Source organism: Macaca fascicularis, chromosome 14 (assembly GCF_037993035.2).
Source record: "Macaca fascicularis isolate 582-1 chromosome 14, T2T-MFA8v1.1".
Taxonomy (NCBI): domain Eukaryota; kingdom Metazoa; phylum Chordata; class Mammalia; order Primates; family Cercopithecidae; genus Macaca; species Macaca fascicularis.
In genome coordinates, this window is record NC_088388.1 from 28,577,459 (window position 1) to 28,594,286 (window position 16,828).

Consider the following 16,828-nt stretch of genomic DNA (forward strand, 5'->3'; position numbering starts at 1 on the left):
TTAAGCCCCAGAAATCTTTTAAATAGTTAACTAGACCTGTTAATTAGTTATTTAATGCATCAGTTATTAGATCATTTTTTAATTAAAAAGAAAATGGAAGGCCGGGCACGGTAGCTCACGTCTGTAATCACAGCACTTTGTGAGGCTAAGGCAGGCAGATCACCTACAGTCAGGAGTTTGAGACCCTGACCAACATGGAAAAACCTCGTCTCTACAGAAAATACAAAAAAATAGACGGACATGGTGGTGCATGCCTGTAATCCCAGCTACATGGGAGGTTGAGGCAGGAGAATCACTTGAACCCAGGAGGTGGAGGTTGCAGCAAGCCAACATTGTGCCCTTGCATTCTAGCCCGGGCATCAAGAGCAAAACTCAGTCTCAGAAAAAAAAAAAAAAAAAAAAAAAAAAAGACAATGGAGAGTTCCACTGACCAGACATATATTAGCTCCCCAAATTGTTTCTAAGGTTCAGAAGTTACTGGTTTAGGTTGGCTTTCCTTAAATGGTGCAAAATGGTCATTCTTAGAAAATATGGATAAAGTCCATGTAAGACCTTTCATGTCTGATTATTTATTTCTATCCTTGAACCCCAAGGTATAGGTGGAAGCTACTATCCAAAGTGTTAACTCTATGTGTTTATTTAATAAGGAATCACTCATTTCTGAGTTACTTAATACACTAAAAATCTCACATTAATTTAATGCTTCACAAAATATATAAAACACTGATTGATATTAACATCAATCAGTTAACCTTGATTTTCACTTCCCTTCTATCATCAACAAGTTGTATGATTTTAACATGACATGCTTTCTTCTGGCTTAGCTTATCCACCTCAAAATTACCAGATGGTTCTTATATTTAAATAAAATTAAAGAATTTCACATTTAGCTGGCAAAGTAGGAAATCGAACAAAGAGTGCTTTTGAAAAATAAGTAGCATAATTATATCTCAGTTTTAAAAAATTTTTCTATGGTCAACTCACTCATTTAACTCATGTGTTCTTCCATGGCTCCAGATATAGAAAAAACATTTGAAATTTAAAATAAAAGTCAAGGAAAAAATCTTTCACTGGTGTGTCAAATCAGTCCATTGTCATTTGACTTAGATTGTTGGATTACTGTTTTAAAAAAAGAAGGCTAGGCTTAATGGATGTTTCCCACTCTGGCTGGGATATATATTAATAGCTGGACTCCCTTCAGTGAATTCAGACCAAATCTCCTAAGACCAAGCAAAACGCCCTGCCCTCACTTCCAAAGACGTACTGAGTGAGTATGGTATGTTGTACAAATTGATTTCTTTTTTTTTTTTTTTTTTTTTTTGAGACGGAGACTCGCTCTGTGGCCCGAGCTGGAGTGCAGTGGCCGGATCTCAGCTCACTGCAAGCTCCGCCTCCCGGGTTTACGCTGCCTCAGCCTCCGGAGTAGCTGGGACTACAGGCACCCACCTAGTTTTTTTGTATTTTTTTAGTAGAGACGGGGTTTCACCGTGTTAGCCAGGATGGTCTCGATCTCCTGACCTCGTGATCCGCCCGTCTCGGCCTCCCAAAGTGCTGGGATTACAGGCTTGAGCCACCGCGCCCGGCCACAAATTGATTTCTAACTGTTCCCACTACTATGGTAAAAAAACAAATTTTCTCATAAGGGACAACCCATAGATTGTCCTAATTTAGCCAAATGTAGAATTTCAGATATAGAAATGAAGAGGAATGCACACACACACACATACACACACACGCACACACACACCCCTTCTCCAACACCGCTTCTGTATCCATATAAAATGTTTCTGAATGCCAAAGGGAAAAATAAACTGATTCTCTGATAAAAGCAGATAGAAGTTTGAATAAAATGAAGAGACAACAAGTTCAAAATAGATGTAACTGCTATATAACTTCTCCAGCTTTATAAAATGCTCACCGTTGGCCGAGACAGGCGGATCACGAGGTGAGGAGATTGAGACCATCCTGGCTAACACGGTGAAACTCCGTCTCTACTAAAAAATACAAAAAACTAGCCGGGCGACGTGGCGGGGTGCCTGTAGTCCCAGCTACTCGGGAGGCTGAGGCAGGAGAATGGCGGGAACCCGGGAGGCGGAGCTTGCAGTGAGCTGAGATCCGGCCACTGCACTCCAGACTCCGTCTCAAAAAAAAAAATGCTCACCGTTTTTGTGTCTTTTTCCTACACTTAGCTGTTTTTCTTCATAGGTATAGAAAAAAGTTTCTGACTTAGCAAGATTCCATTTATTTAATTCTTTTATGTGATTTTTTTTAAGACGGAGTCTCACTCTGTCACCCAGGTTGGAATGCAGACGCGCCATCTCGGCTCACTGCAACCTCTGTTCCCCAGGCTCATGCGATTCTCCTATTTCAGTCTCCAGAGTAGCTGAGGCCACAGACGCACACCACCATGCCCAGCTGTTTTTCTATTTTTCATAGAAACAGGGTTTCACCATGTCAGCCAGGCTGGCCTCGAACTCCTGAGCTAAAGTGATCTGCCCGCTGTGGCCTCCCAAAGTGCTGGGATTATAGGCATGAGCCACCATGCCTGACCACTGCAAGATTCCATTTAAAAAATTTTTTTTAAAAAAAAGGGCAGGGGGGCGGCTCATGTAGGAAAAATGCTTAAAGTCTTCTGACTTAATCTATAAAAGAGCTGCAGTTTCCTCCCACCAAAGCCAAAGCTCAAAATCACCTTCAAAGGTTGAAAGGGAGTGGTATAATAATTACTACTGAGTATATACTGTGTGCATATATCTAAGCAATTTTCACATATTAGCTCATTTAATCTTAACATCAAGTTTATGAAATAAGATCAATTATTAACTCCAATTTATAGATTAAGTACATACAGCTTCAGTAAATTGCCTGTAAAGGTAACACAAAAATGAATAATTCAAGTTAAGTCAGTCCTACTTCTGAATAGTCCTCATTCTTAACCACTAACAAGAATAACAAGAATAATCAATAGTACTACTATTAATCATTATTGACAGCACTAAGTGTCTACTTACTAGACACTGCGTTACATTTTTTTCTCATTTAATCTTCATTTTCTCTTTATGGACTAAGGGTTAGTACTCCCATTATACAGATTTGGAGAGGTTAACTAAACCTCTGAGAGGTAAACTAAGCCTGGAAATGGGAGGGCATAAGTCTAAGCTCTGCCTTTAAACCACTGTCTTGCAGTATTTTATGTGGGTATGAGGAGTGCCATATTCTGTAGTCAACTTGGAGTTATAAGAAAATCAAGAGATTCTGGGTAAAGTTCAAATTGGCTAAGAGCTAATCAATCAATGGACTCAGTGTAAACTAATCAGAGGGAAGAAAAGCTGAAGCAGAGATATAAATTAAGAAATGTTATAGTTGAGAAAAATTTAGTACCACTCAGATACAAGCAAGACCGTTTTCCAGTCATGTCCCACTTTATGCTCCAAGAGGACCTGACCACCAGAAGCTGGTGGCCCCTCTTTTTGATCATGTTTTGTTTATCTAGGACTTCAGAATTTCTGGCCCAAATGGTCTAGGGCCCTGGATCCTGGGAAACTCCCCAGAATCAGCTGCACCATTAGTGTATATAGCCGAAGGCTGGCAGGGGCAGTGGCTTAAGTGATATTGGTGGAGCTTGGATACGCAGACTTGGGTATCTGTTTTTGTGTGAAAAGGAGATGGAAATGGAAAGATAAAGATGGAAGGCCATGGGCTAGGAGCTGGGGGCTGAAAGATGGCTTTCCCTACATCACCAGGTTTCAATACAGAATTATGATTCACCAAGAATGCTAAATTTGAGTCTGGCATTCCAGGATAATATAAAGTTATATTTGTCAACAAAGATGGATCATATTTTATGTATACTTTATGTAAACATTTGTGGGTATGATTTGTAACTTCTAAAGACCTATGTCCTCTAGGTTGGGTGCGGAGGTTCATGCCAGTAATTCCAGCACTTTGAGAGACCGAGGCAGGCAGGTCACTTGAGGTCAGGAGTTCAAGACCTGCCTGGCTAACATGGTGAAACCCCAACTCTACTAAACATACAAAAATTAGCTGGATATGGTGGCACATGCCTGTAATCCCAGCTACTTGGGAGACTCAGGCAACAGAATCATTTGAACCCAGAAGGCGGAGGTTGTGGTGAGCAAGATTGTGCCATTGCACTGGAGCCTGGGTGACGGAGCAAGACTTTGTCTCAAAAGAATAAATAAATATGTAAATAAGTAAATACCTATGTCTTCTAGACTTACATTTGCACTCTTTCCCCGAGTCCTACAAATGTGAAGGGCAAGCCTGGCCCAGGTCATTTCTTAACCTTTTTTCTCCTACACGAAGCAAAAATGCTGCTATGAGCACACTCTAGGTGTTCAGTTGATATTGCTAAACAAACTTACCGTGTGGCTCCACGGAGGATACTTGCAAGAGAGTCTCGTCAAATCACAGGTAACGATGACTTCCTATAATCCCACTCCTCAGCCTCTGCTAAGGACAAGAGAAAAAAATCATCTGGTGTTGTGTAGGAGTTGCCATTTACATGACACGTTAGTGTTTCCTTCATTGGAAACAGATGTTTCATCGATTCATTTCAATGTTCATTAGCTTGACACATAAGATTATGGTGTGCTGTCTACATGATGCCAGAACAACCAGATGATTTAATCAAATTCAGCCCAACAAGCAGACAATTTACTTTGAAAGAGAAATTAGTTAATTTTGTTTGCTTGTTTGTTTTATTATTTTAGACTATCATTCTATTAAATTAATAAGCAAATCAGTCATCTTTAACCCCGTTCTCTCCATGTCAGCCAATGCAAATCATGTAGCAATGAAAGAAAAAAGAAATCCAGGTAAAAACTTGGGTTATTAGTCAGTCAATGTTGATTCCCGTACTTATCTTCATCAAGTATGTGAGGAGATATTCCATATTGCTAAGACATCTGTGTAGGGATACCACATAGCATGGACCAGAAAGCCAAAGCAAATGGATGCACAAAATGCATCGAATAGACACACATTCTAGGAAGGAGCCTTTAATGGAGGTAGCTAGACTCATTAGGCATAATGACTGTGCTCGCCTCTCATTCTGACATGCGTACTCTCACAAAATCCAAAATGCCTCCATGTCATATTCCTACAAACTTCCAGCATTCCTCCTCTTGTAAAATATAGGGAAAGGTTAATAAAGGCAATCTTATAATAATTACGTGAGCCATCATCTGCTGTCCAGCGACATATTGCCTCAACCCACTTCCTGTTTGTAGGGAAGAGGCAGGGTGTCACGTTGCAGGAGACATATAAACAGGCTCTGAGACTCAGGATCAGTTGCTTAGATACTGTATAAGATTCACATCACCGACAACCACACAGCAGCATATTAATAAATTGAGCATCTAATTGAAACCCATGTGTGAATCTACCTGACTCATTTTCTGTGGGTGGCTGCCAGAAGCAGTGCAGAGCGACAGGAAGTCATCAAAGTGCTGACCCCAGCGGGCACAGCAGAAAGTGCCGCCTGATTTGGGGAAGGCAAGTTGGGGAAGTAAGGTGCCTCCATTTAAAGATAGAAACTCCCATTCTGGCCATGGGGAACAAGTTATTTTCCAAGCCAGCCTTCAAGCCACTTGGATCAAAGTAGAAATTTGAAGGCCGGATAAAAGGAGTGAATTTTTCCAAGCATTTCCCTTTCCCAAGCAGCATCATCTCCCAGGGCTGCTTTGTTAGCACACAGTAGATCACAGCTTGTGGTAGGTAAGACAGTAGCCCAAGCTAAACGATTTCATTAGGCACATGCTGACTTAGCCCAGATTGTTCCCTTCGGGTCCTGGATACTACATGGAATTGCATAATCTTCCATCATAATTACTGGAAGCATCAGAAGCAGCTGCTGCCTCCTCCCCATTGCTTGAGCCAGACAGCAAAGAGCCTGAAGGTCCCATCCTCTGATAATGATTCGCTTCATTTCAGTGTGCAGGTCTGTGAATTTCAGGGCCTGAGCCAGGAGCCATTACCTGCCCTCTTGCTGCTAAACATGGTGGCAAAAGTTCTATCTACAATAGAGCATAGGAATAGTACTACTGCCAGATATAACAGGCTTATGAGCACTAACCTTCACCAGATATGAGTTATAGACTACTACTGTTAATATTAGCCATTAGTTATTTATCACCACTATGTGCTAGGCATCACGCTAAGCACTCTATATAGGTAGTTTCACTTCATCCTCTAAAGGCATCCCTGAGATTAAAAACATGCCATCATCTGCCTGGGATGAAGGGAAGGTAAAATAGACCCTCTTCTCTGCACAAAGTCTGTGAAAATAAGAAGGAGAGGGAAGACATGGCATCACAGATTCAGAAATTGTAAATCGAAGGAGGATAACTACTGACAACCTATAAACATTTGTGATCAATGTTTATCATGTGGTAGGCTCTGTACTAGATGTTGGAGACACAATGGAAGACAGTGACATGGGCTTTACACTGGAGAATTACAAAGGAGGTGATTTTTAAAGTGTGTGAGGAGAGAGGAGTAAGTGTTTGGTAGAGGAGTGAAGAGGATGAGGGGCCATCCAGGCACTGCTGCACCCCATCGGAGGTCTCACTATAGAGATGAGAATTTGTTCTGAGGGAATAGAGAAAGAGATTGATAAGGAAGGAAAGGAAAACTAAGAGAAGTCAGGTTCTATAAAGATGTGCTTTCCCAAGCCCACACTGGAAGAGAATCAACAGCCCCTCACTCTTCAAAGACCTATTCCTACATGATTGCTATAGAATACAGAAACCGACTACTAAAAATGATTCTTAATGTTTCAGAGGACAAACGACAACTGGAGAATTGGTAAACAATATGTCACTTCTAATTTTTAAAATGCACATGCAAATACTTGTATGTATACACAAAAATTTACATAAATTCTCTGATGCCTATTCATGTTCTAAGATCTCTAAGATAGGGAATTGAGCAGAAACAAAAATGTCCTGTAAGCTTCTCTCAAAAACGTTGAGAACAGCCCAGTTACCTGAAAGTATGTAGACACATGAGAAAAGTCAGCAGCCCCAAAATTTTTAGTATGTGGGGGGCAATGATTGTATAGGGTAGATGAATTCAGGGGGTATTGGCCAGCACCCTTCAGGAAAAAAGGAGAGACTCAAAAATGACCTGCTGACCAAAGAGGAGAAAAGTTTTAGAACAGTCTGTAAAAGAAGTAGCCTGAAGAATGGTCAGAAAACAGTTCTTATTGGCAAAGGTAGGCCTATATGCCTCCAACCATGATGTGAGTTACTACAGAGACAAACAAGTAGGTCAGCTTTTGTTTACAAATACCCAAGGAAATGGTTAAATTGAAAAGCTCTTAATTATCCTCTCAGTGCTCTCCAGAAGGAATGGAGGAAGATCGGAAAGAACTGGAGTCCCAGAGCCTTGGGGCTTGAATTAGCTACATATGTCTCTAAAATGCAACCCCAATATTTTCCATTGTATGGTGTTGGCCAGGAGTAAACAAAAACAATGACAAAAGAATTTAGTCCTTCTGACAGCTAGAATGAGATGATTATCCCAATTATAATGATGGGAAACTAACCTACTCAAGGGTATATAGCTAGGAAATGACAGAGCTGGGCAAATCCAAGTCTCCATGTCTCCAGAACCTGTTTCATATTCACCACATTCTGTTCTCTCAGGCAAAGAAGTTTCCAAGCAGGTGAAAAATTACATGGAGAAGGTAGGATAAGAATCTTACTCAGAAAATACCTGTTCTCCTTGTTCCTTGCTTCCTCTATGGAATAGACAGGCTGGGGGCATTTTCCTTGATCCAATCCTTCTCTATATTGCCACCAAGTTGTCTTCTGATAATACAAATCATGCCAGCATGCTACCTTCCCCAGACTATTTTCTTTGTCCCTACTGAATGTGGTTTTTTTTTTTTTTCTTTACAAGGAACGTTTATCATCAATGCAGAAATTCAATTACTGTTTGGATTTATATATTCATTAGCTTGATGCATGGCACACACCATTCAGCACTACACTCATAATGAAATCACCATATCTGACAGAAGGAGACAGTTTACACGTTCAGGCTAGACATAAATTAAGCTGACTCAAGCCCAACACTCTTTCATTATTACCTCCAGCACGTTGTACTAATCATATGACCAATTCTTTATGTGTATGCAGTGATCAATAGTGACAACAAGTATTGTGGCTGCATGAGTTGAGGCTACAGCAAGAATGAGACTTCCTTCCTATTGAGCAAATGAAGCAGAAATGGCCTTGTCCTATATTAGGTGAAGAGGACCCTCAGAGGAAGGTGACAGCCTCTGGCCACTGAGGCTCTTGCAAAGTAATTTGTTTTATTTCCAAATAACAGGTTGACACAGTCATATTATCACAACTTAGGCCTAAAATAAAGAGAAGAATTCTGATTTTGTCTAAGTTGTTTTCATATTCATTCAGGGCCTTGTATACCCAACTTCCTTTGCATTTCTCAGGGCATATGGTGCATTCTTACATGACAGGACTGGCCTAAACAGACCTGGAAGTATAAGAAGTCATTATCAAGAGCCTGTAGTTAGGTTTCAGACCCAGCAGTCTGGGACAGACAGAGGCAGCGCCAACAGTCATTTTTGCAGATGTAGTCTATAAGGAGGTAGGGAAGAAACCTTAGAGTCAGATACACCTCGGTTCAAACATCCACTCCGCCACTTACTTGCTGTGAGACTTTGGGCAAGTCACTTAACTTTTCTGTCTTATGAACTGATAATAGTGCCTTGCCTGGATGAAGAGGGCAAAGATTAGAGACGGATGTGGAATAAGTCCTTAATCATTCATCATGGTGATGATGATTCCACACAAGCCAATACAGGAAGGTGACATAAATCTGAAGGCTAGGGGATAAGCCAGAAATGTGAGCCACAGACCACAAATCAATTAGTAAAAAACAAAAACAAATAAACCAACCACAGTTCACAGAGAGGAAGGGAAGTCCGGATTATTTTATTCACTGCTCACAGGGTGGCTCCCACTGAAGAAGACTGGCTGCATCTGAAGCCACAGATGTTCTATCTCTCTCCCAAGATGTTATCAATGAGTCCTGACCACTCTGATTCCTGAAAGCTCACCCTGGTCCTAGTGGTAGCAGTATAGTCTTTCTTCTTTTCTTGAAAACAGAAGCTTGAATTTAGGAAGAGCAAAGAGGCACCATAAGAATATTTCTATTCTCAGAGAGTTCCTGCTAAGATTCTGAAGATTTTTTGTTTTGTTTTGTTTTGTTTTGTTTTTGAGCCGAGACACCAGGCTGGAGTGCAGTGGCGTGATCTCGGCTCACTGCAAGCTCCGCCTCCCAGGTTCAAGTGATTCTCCTGCCTCAGCCTCCCGAGTAGCTGGGATTACAGTCTAGCGCCACCACACCCAGCTAATTTTTGTATTTTTAGTAGACACGGGGTTTCACCAAGTTGGCCAGGATGACCTCGTGATCCGCCTGCCTCGGCCTCCCAAAATGCTGGGATTACAGGCGTGAGGCACCGCTTCTGAAGCCAGCCTATTCTGAAGGTTTAACCATGGTTTTAAATGATGCCTTTCTACTTGGACTTAACCTGCTTCCTGGAATAAAATAGGTATTCAATAATGCAATTATTATTTCAAGAATGGATGCTATGAACCAATACACGGTGACATTGTAAATGTGGCAATTTAAATCCTAGTTTTCTTCTCAAGCTAAATCATCTTGGGAAAAGGGCAGCTCCAGACTAAAACTATTAGGGTGAGAATTGTTACTGACTTAGTCATTACTATCAAATAAAGCTCTAAGGATTAAAATTATGCTTGTAGGAAGATAAAAATTATTGTTTATATAAGCAGGGATTTGTAATGTGTTTACAATGAAACAGTTCATATGAATTAGAAATATTCAATCTAGTCTTTCCTTCCAAGATGATTTTTTGCAGTTTTGTTTACTAGTTCCACTGATGAGTAATAACTCAATCTCTAACTCAACTCCATAGCTCCAATCTGCTGTGAGATTTCACACTGCATTCCTTTTTTTTTTTTTTTTTTTTTTTTGAGACAGAGTCTAGCTCTGTCACCCAGGCTGGAGTGCAGTGGCGCGATCTCGGCTCACTGCAAGCTCCGCCTACCGGGTTCACGTCATTCTCCTGCCTCAGCCCCCGAGTAGCTGGGACTACAGGCGCCACCACCACGCCCGGCTAATTTTTTGCATTTTTAGTAGAGACGGGGTTTCACCGTGTTAGCCAGGATGGTCTCGATCTCCTGACCTCGTGATCCGCCTGCCTCGGCCTCCCAAAGTGCTGGGATTACAGGCTTGAGCCACCGTGCATGGCCACACTGCATTCTTAACCAAAGCTAATCACCTTGCAACTATATATCAATCAACCATAAGGTTAATTATTATTAATAATAATAACTATCACTTACTAGGTAAATATTACATGTACATCCATAACTCAACATGAATTATCTCATTTGTTCTTCAAAATTCCCCTCTAAAAGAAAAGTACTGACAGCCACATTTCCTAGATAAAGAAACTGAAACACAAAGAAGTTATTTCATTTGTCCCACAGACAACAGCATGAGGATGATGCAGCCCAAGTCATCTGCTATAAATGGGTCTGAGAAGAAGGATTTAAAGGGCATGAACAACAATGGCTGGTGACCACCTTATTTATTTTGTAGAAACTCCCTCAGCTGCATTATTTGATATTATTTCATCATTATGCTCTATCTTGGGATTTGCATATTCTATCAGAAACAACTATCAGAAGCAAAGAAATGATGTGTTTTAGTAGAAAGCATTGGCACATTAATTCGTTATCATCTATGAACCTATCAACTATAAGGAACTAAATTTCAAAATTTCCAAAATTCCAAGGAAGGTCACAAGAGAAATAAACCAGAGAGAAATATAGTATAGAAATGCACAAATCCCCAGATCTTTCTGTGGAGGCAGGACTATTTAGACAATGGATGTACTTGAAATGGGAAGAAAATTATACTTTATATCTAGCCCATCTATTTGTATATTTATGAGCTTCATTATATCTGAGTTTGTACCAGTTGAAGTTCCAAAATGTTAAAGTGATCATCTTTGCTACCGAGCAGTATGTTCTTGCTAAGAGGTGTGGTGGGTGGGCCTGATTGAAGGAATCCTACATTTTCACAGGAAAGTGACACTGTTGGCCCACAGTAAATCTCTGCTGAACTTTGTTTGCTTGGTTGTAAAAAGGACTTTTGTTTGATCTATCAACACTCTTAAACAGTTCTTCAGGTACTGCATGGTACCTACAACTAGGTGAATAAATTGGAGCTAATGGGATCCAACCTGTAAACATGGTTTAATTCACCCAAGCTCTGATGATCCAGTTTTAAAAGTGATAAATGTTATAGAGTGAAAGAAGGAACAGAGATAAATCTAATCAGCTGCATAGAAAAAGAAGTGTATTATTATAACTTTTATCCTAACTTACCCTTATTTTTTATTGTTTTCAAATTTTCATCATCAACTTGAAGAAAGCAGTAGAGAAAATGATCTGGAGAATCTCTAAATTCTGTTCCCAATTTAAGAGCCTATGTCCAGGTTTAACCTATTTCAGAGTAGAAATCACTCGGAGCACATATTTCTTATTCTTTCTCGAGAAGAGCTTAAAACCACATTGACAATTGGTACCTCATTTTCTGACTCCCTGACCTTGTAGACCCTGTTCCCTGCCTTCCTGATATTTTCCTCCAACATTAGACAATTCCTTAAGTCTCATTTGCTTTCTGTGATCTCTTATCCACTGACAAAGACAGGATATAGGGAAATTAGAACCTTGAACAAGTGAGTAAAAATGATGCAGATGCCTGATGTCAAAGTCAGCCCAGGAGGTAATCAATCAGGTGTGTAATATTAAAGTCAGTAGTTGGGTATCTAAAGGGTGGATGTCAAAAGTTCTGTGGAATGCATAGAAAAATGGAAGGCTAAACCAGAGCAAATGAAGCACAGAAAATGGTGACTGAAGGTGGAGATTTTGGCAATACAAAAAATTTGGCAAACGAGGTATAATTAATAACAATAATAACAGGAACATATACCATTTATTAAGTGCCTATTAAGTGTCAGACACTGTGAGGCATTTTAAATAGTTAAATGATTTAATACCTTCATTAGCTCTATGAGAGAATTATTATTCTAACTTTAAAAAGGAAAGTGAAACGAGATAGATAAAGAAATTTTTCAAGGTTATGCAGGTCTTAAATGAGAAGGAGAGAAATCAAAACCATTTCTGTCATACTCAAAGGCCCATTTTTCTTAATAACATACACAATTCCTTTCTTCTTTTTCCTACCTCTAAGTGTAATGTGTCTCCTTTTAAAGATATATCAAGAGGATTTTTCAGTGTTACTTCATCTTAAAGGTTTAATCCCCTTCAGCTTAGCTGGACTGTTGGTCCAGCTCCCTCAAAACTAGCCCTGACTCATTGGCAACTGTTTTATTTTTGTTGTTGTTGTTTTGCTTTTAGTTCTTTGTTTGGAGGCTAACCCCAAATCCATACTCACATGAGCCAGTGTCACTTGCTCAGAGCAATGGATTATTCCCATTTCCCATTTTCTGGCTCTCTTCAGAATCTCTTTAGTGTGTTAATTCTGGACCAGTTGTTCATTATGACAATATGTAAAGATCTCAGCATCTGCCAGCTGTCTGCCAGATGGTTGAAATCTAGTAAATGGCCACTGCCCTGTGGACTACAGAGGAGTGGCCAAATATCCCCCTGCTTAATTCAGAAGCTCCCGAAGAATTTCACATGGTACAAGCCTGAGATTCAGCTGATCTCTAGGTGATGCAGACATCTTAATAAGAATAATAATATATAATAGCAATAATGTAAAACATTTACCAAGCGCTCCAAGTGTATACCTTGTGCTCAGCACCGCTCCAATCATTTTAAATGTTCATCATTTAATGTTCACAACAACTGTAGGAGCAGGAATTATTATTTGCCCCATTTTACAAGTGAATACTCTAAAGCACAGAGAAATTAAGTTACCCAAGTCCACACAGCTGGAATATAATAGAGCAGGGAATTTGAGTCTTGACAATCTGATTTCAGAGTTCCTTACTGTTACCTGCACCATGTTCTGGTTTGGAAGATGGGTTTTATTTGCTACCATTTATTTGTACCATGAAAAGGAGCCAATACCCAAAGCATCAAGAAAAGCAAAAAGGCCTCTTGTATAAGCCTTGTTTGTTCATGGTGAAAAGGAAAATAATAGTAATAACTAGATCGTATTGAGTTCCTCATCTGTGTCATTTATGGTACATCTTGTCACGTAATCTTACAGTAATCCTGTGAGATACGTCTTAATATTAACTCCAATTAAAAGAGGAGGAAACTCAGGTGTCAAGACAGGTATGTTGCCTAAGAACATAGTTGGTAAAAGACAAAGACTGTATCACATATCTACTGCCACAGTAATTCTGCATTACAAGTCACACTAAAACCACTAAAACTTACTAGCTTAAAACAACTACCATCTATTTAGATCGCAATAGTCAGATTACTACTTTGGCTTGGTTTGGTTGGGCAATTCCTCTTTTCTTCCTAGGAGTCCTTGTGCATCTGAGGTTAGCTGGGGGTCCAGTATGCAGTTTTGTTGATCTTCACTGGGCTGTCTCATTTCTGGGGCTCAACTAGAACAAGTGAGCTGAATCAGCTCTGTTTTTTCCATGGCAGACACTGGATCCCTAGAGAGTGTTTAGATATAAGCAAAACTTCTTGAGGGCTCTTCTTAGAATTGGCACACCATGGCTTTGCCACTTTCTGTGAGTCAAAGCAAGTCATAATGCCAGCTCAGATTTGAGGGTTGAAAATAGATGGGAAGAGCTGCAAAATCATACTGTAAAGGGTACATTTCCACAAAGGCATGGATAATTGTGGCCATTTTTGTAGTCAGCTACCACAAAAACAGAATCAATTTCTGACTAACTCCAGAGTCCTTATCGCTATGAAAAACATATATCTCCAATACAAAATTCAAGTTTGCATGCCCTTAAATAGTACATTCAGGAAGTACATTTATATATCCATTCCCTCAACATTTTTAAATATTTCACTCCACTTTCTTCTTTCTTTCTTGATTTCTGAGAATTTGGATATGATTCTTGTTTTGCTTCTCTATAAAGTAAGGTATTTTTTCCTCTGGCTTCATTCAGGATTTTTTTTTCTCTTTCATTTTCTGCAGCTTGAATATGATATCCCTAGATGTAGCTTCTTTGATGTTTATCCTGCTTGGTGTTCTCTGAGCTTCCTGGATCTGCAGTTTGATGTCTGACATTAATTTGGGAAAATTCTTAGTCATTATTGCTTAAAATATTTCTCTTTTCTTTCTTCTCATTCTTATTCCTATTATAAGTATGTTATGCCTTCTGTAGTTGTCCCTCAGTTCTTGGATATCCTGTTCTTTTTTTATAGTCATTTTTCTTCTTGATTTTCAGTCTGCAAAGTTTCCATTAACACATCTTCACGCTGAGAGATTCTTTTCTAAGCCATGTCCAATCCACTAATGAGCCCATCAAAGATCATCATTACAGTGTTTTTTATCTCTAGCATTTCTTTTTTATTCTTTCTTAGAATTTCCATCTATCTACTGACATGACCCATCTGTTCTTTTTTTAATTTGACACATAGTCATTATAGAGAGTTATGGGGTACATAGTGACATTTCTATACATATAACATATAGTAGTCAAATCAGGGTAATTAGCATATCTATTACATCAAATATTTTCCATGTTTTTTTGTTTTGGGAACATTCAAAATCTTCTTTACTAGCTATTCAAAAGTATATAACAAACTAGTGTTAACTATAGTCACTCTACAGTGCTAGAGAACACTAGAAGTTACTCCTCCTATCGGGCTGTAATTTTGCATTCTTTAATCGCTCCCTATCCTACCTTCCCTTACCTCCCCAGCTTCTAGTAACCACTATTCTACTCTCTACTTCCATGAGATAAACTATTTTTTAGCTTCCACATATGAGTGAGAACACGTTTTTCACTTAACACAATATCCTCCAGTAACACAACATCCAAATCACAGGATTTCATTCTTTTTTATGGCTGAGTAGTATTTCATTATATATCACATTTTTTTATTTTTTAGAAATGGGGTCTCATTCTGTCACCCAGGTTGGAATGCAATAGCATAATCATAGCTCACTGCAGCCTCAAACACCTGGGCTCGTGCTATTCTCCCACGTCAGAGTCCAGAATAGCTGGGACTACAGAGGTGCACGACCATGCCCAGCTAATACCACATTTTCTTTATTCATTCATCTGTTGATGGACACTTAGGTTGATTCCATTTCTTGGCTATTATGAAAAGTGCTGTAATAAACATGGGGATATAGATATATCTTCAATATCTTCATTTTCTTTCCTTTGGATATATATACACACACATACAGTAGTGGGGTGCTGAATCATATGGTAGTTCTAGTTGTAGTTTTTTGAGAAATGTAGTTCTAGTTGTAGTTTTTTGAGAAATCTCCATACTGTTTTCCATAGTGGTTGTACTAGTTCACATTCATATCAATAGTATAAGAGTTCCTTTTACTCTGCATCTGCATCCTAATCAGCATTTGTTATTTTTTTCTTTTTGATAGTAGCCATTGTAACTGGTGTGAGATGATATCTCATTGTTGTTTTGTTACCCTTCTGTTCTTTCATATTGTCCACATTTTTCATTAGAGTCCTCAGCATATTAATCACAGTTGTTTCCCAGTTTGATAATTCGAACATCCCTGTGCTATTATGAGTGTGGTTCTGAAACTTGCCCTGTCTCTTCAAACTGTGTATTTTGCCTTTTAGTATGCCTTGTAATTTTTTGTTGAAAGCTGGACATGAGAGACTGTGTAAAAAGAAGTCCAGTAAATAGTCCAAGGCCTTTAGTGATGTGGTGGTAAGATGTATGTGGTTGGGAAATATTCCACAGTTCTGTGATTAGACATCAGTCTGTTAGTAAGTATGTGCCTTTGGGCTGTGAACTTCATAAGTGTTCTCTAATTCCACTGACACTGCCTGTTTAGGTAGGGTAAGATAGCTACAGGGGTCTGGGATTAAGTATTTTTCTCCCCCACCCAGTTCAGTTAGGCTTTAATGAAATCTTAATAGGTTAGATTTCTAGTTAAATACCTTTTCTTGAGGACAGTCCTTTGTTAAGAACAGAAAGCTGTAGTGTTCAGACAGCCACCTGAGAAACACAAAGCCACAATGAGACTGGAGACAGCCTCCAAAACCACCATACTAACTGATCTAAGAGTTTAAATATGGTTAAACCCTCCAGTATTCCTATGGCTTTGGCTACCTCAACTTGGACCATCCACTGCTTGGGCATCACTGAGGAGGATTTCCTCAGCCTTGATTAAAATGAAAAGTAAGGTAGAAAGACAATTTTCTTTGATTTATTTCCATTTTACTCTTTAATATTATTACTTGTGGTTTTAATGAAGGAAGAATTTTTCAAAAGACAAGTAAGGCTATGAGAAAACAACCTCTTGAAACTCAAATAATAAAAAAAGTAACCAATGGAGGAGATGCAAAACTCAACTAGCCAAGAAAATAGTTTATTTTACATCTAAGTCTGCTTTTTTCTTAAGTTTGTGCAAAGCCTACTTTAGCTGACAAATATCTTCATTCAAGGAAAGGAGCATTTGTTTCAGGTAATGTTCTTATTCCTGGAGGGAAAAGAAAGGTAAATTCTGAAGTGAAGGATATCCTGGGGAAATAGTTTGGCAAATGATATGACATTTTCCTGTTCTTGTGTAATATCATAGAGGAATAAAT

General features: G+C 39.2%; 1 long non-coding RNA gene across 1 annotated transcript in view; it reads right to left on the bottom strand.

The window, feature by feature from the left end:
- The window catches only part of LOC123568775 (uncharacterized), a 92,510-nt gene extending 88,037 nt beyond the window's left edge, over window positions 1–4,473 (bottom strand). Inside the window, exon 1 of the long non-coding RNA XR_010581241.2 lies at window positions 4,386–4,473. This is a non-coding gene — a long non-coding RNA (uncharacterized lncRNA). The remainder of the gene's footprint in view (window positions 1–4,385) is intronic.
- Window positions 4,474–16,828: the final 12,355 nt, after the last annotated feature.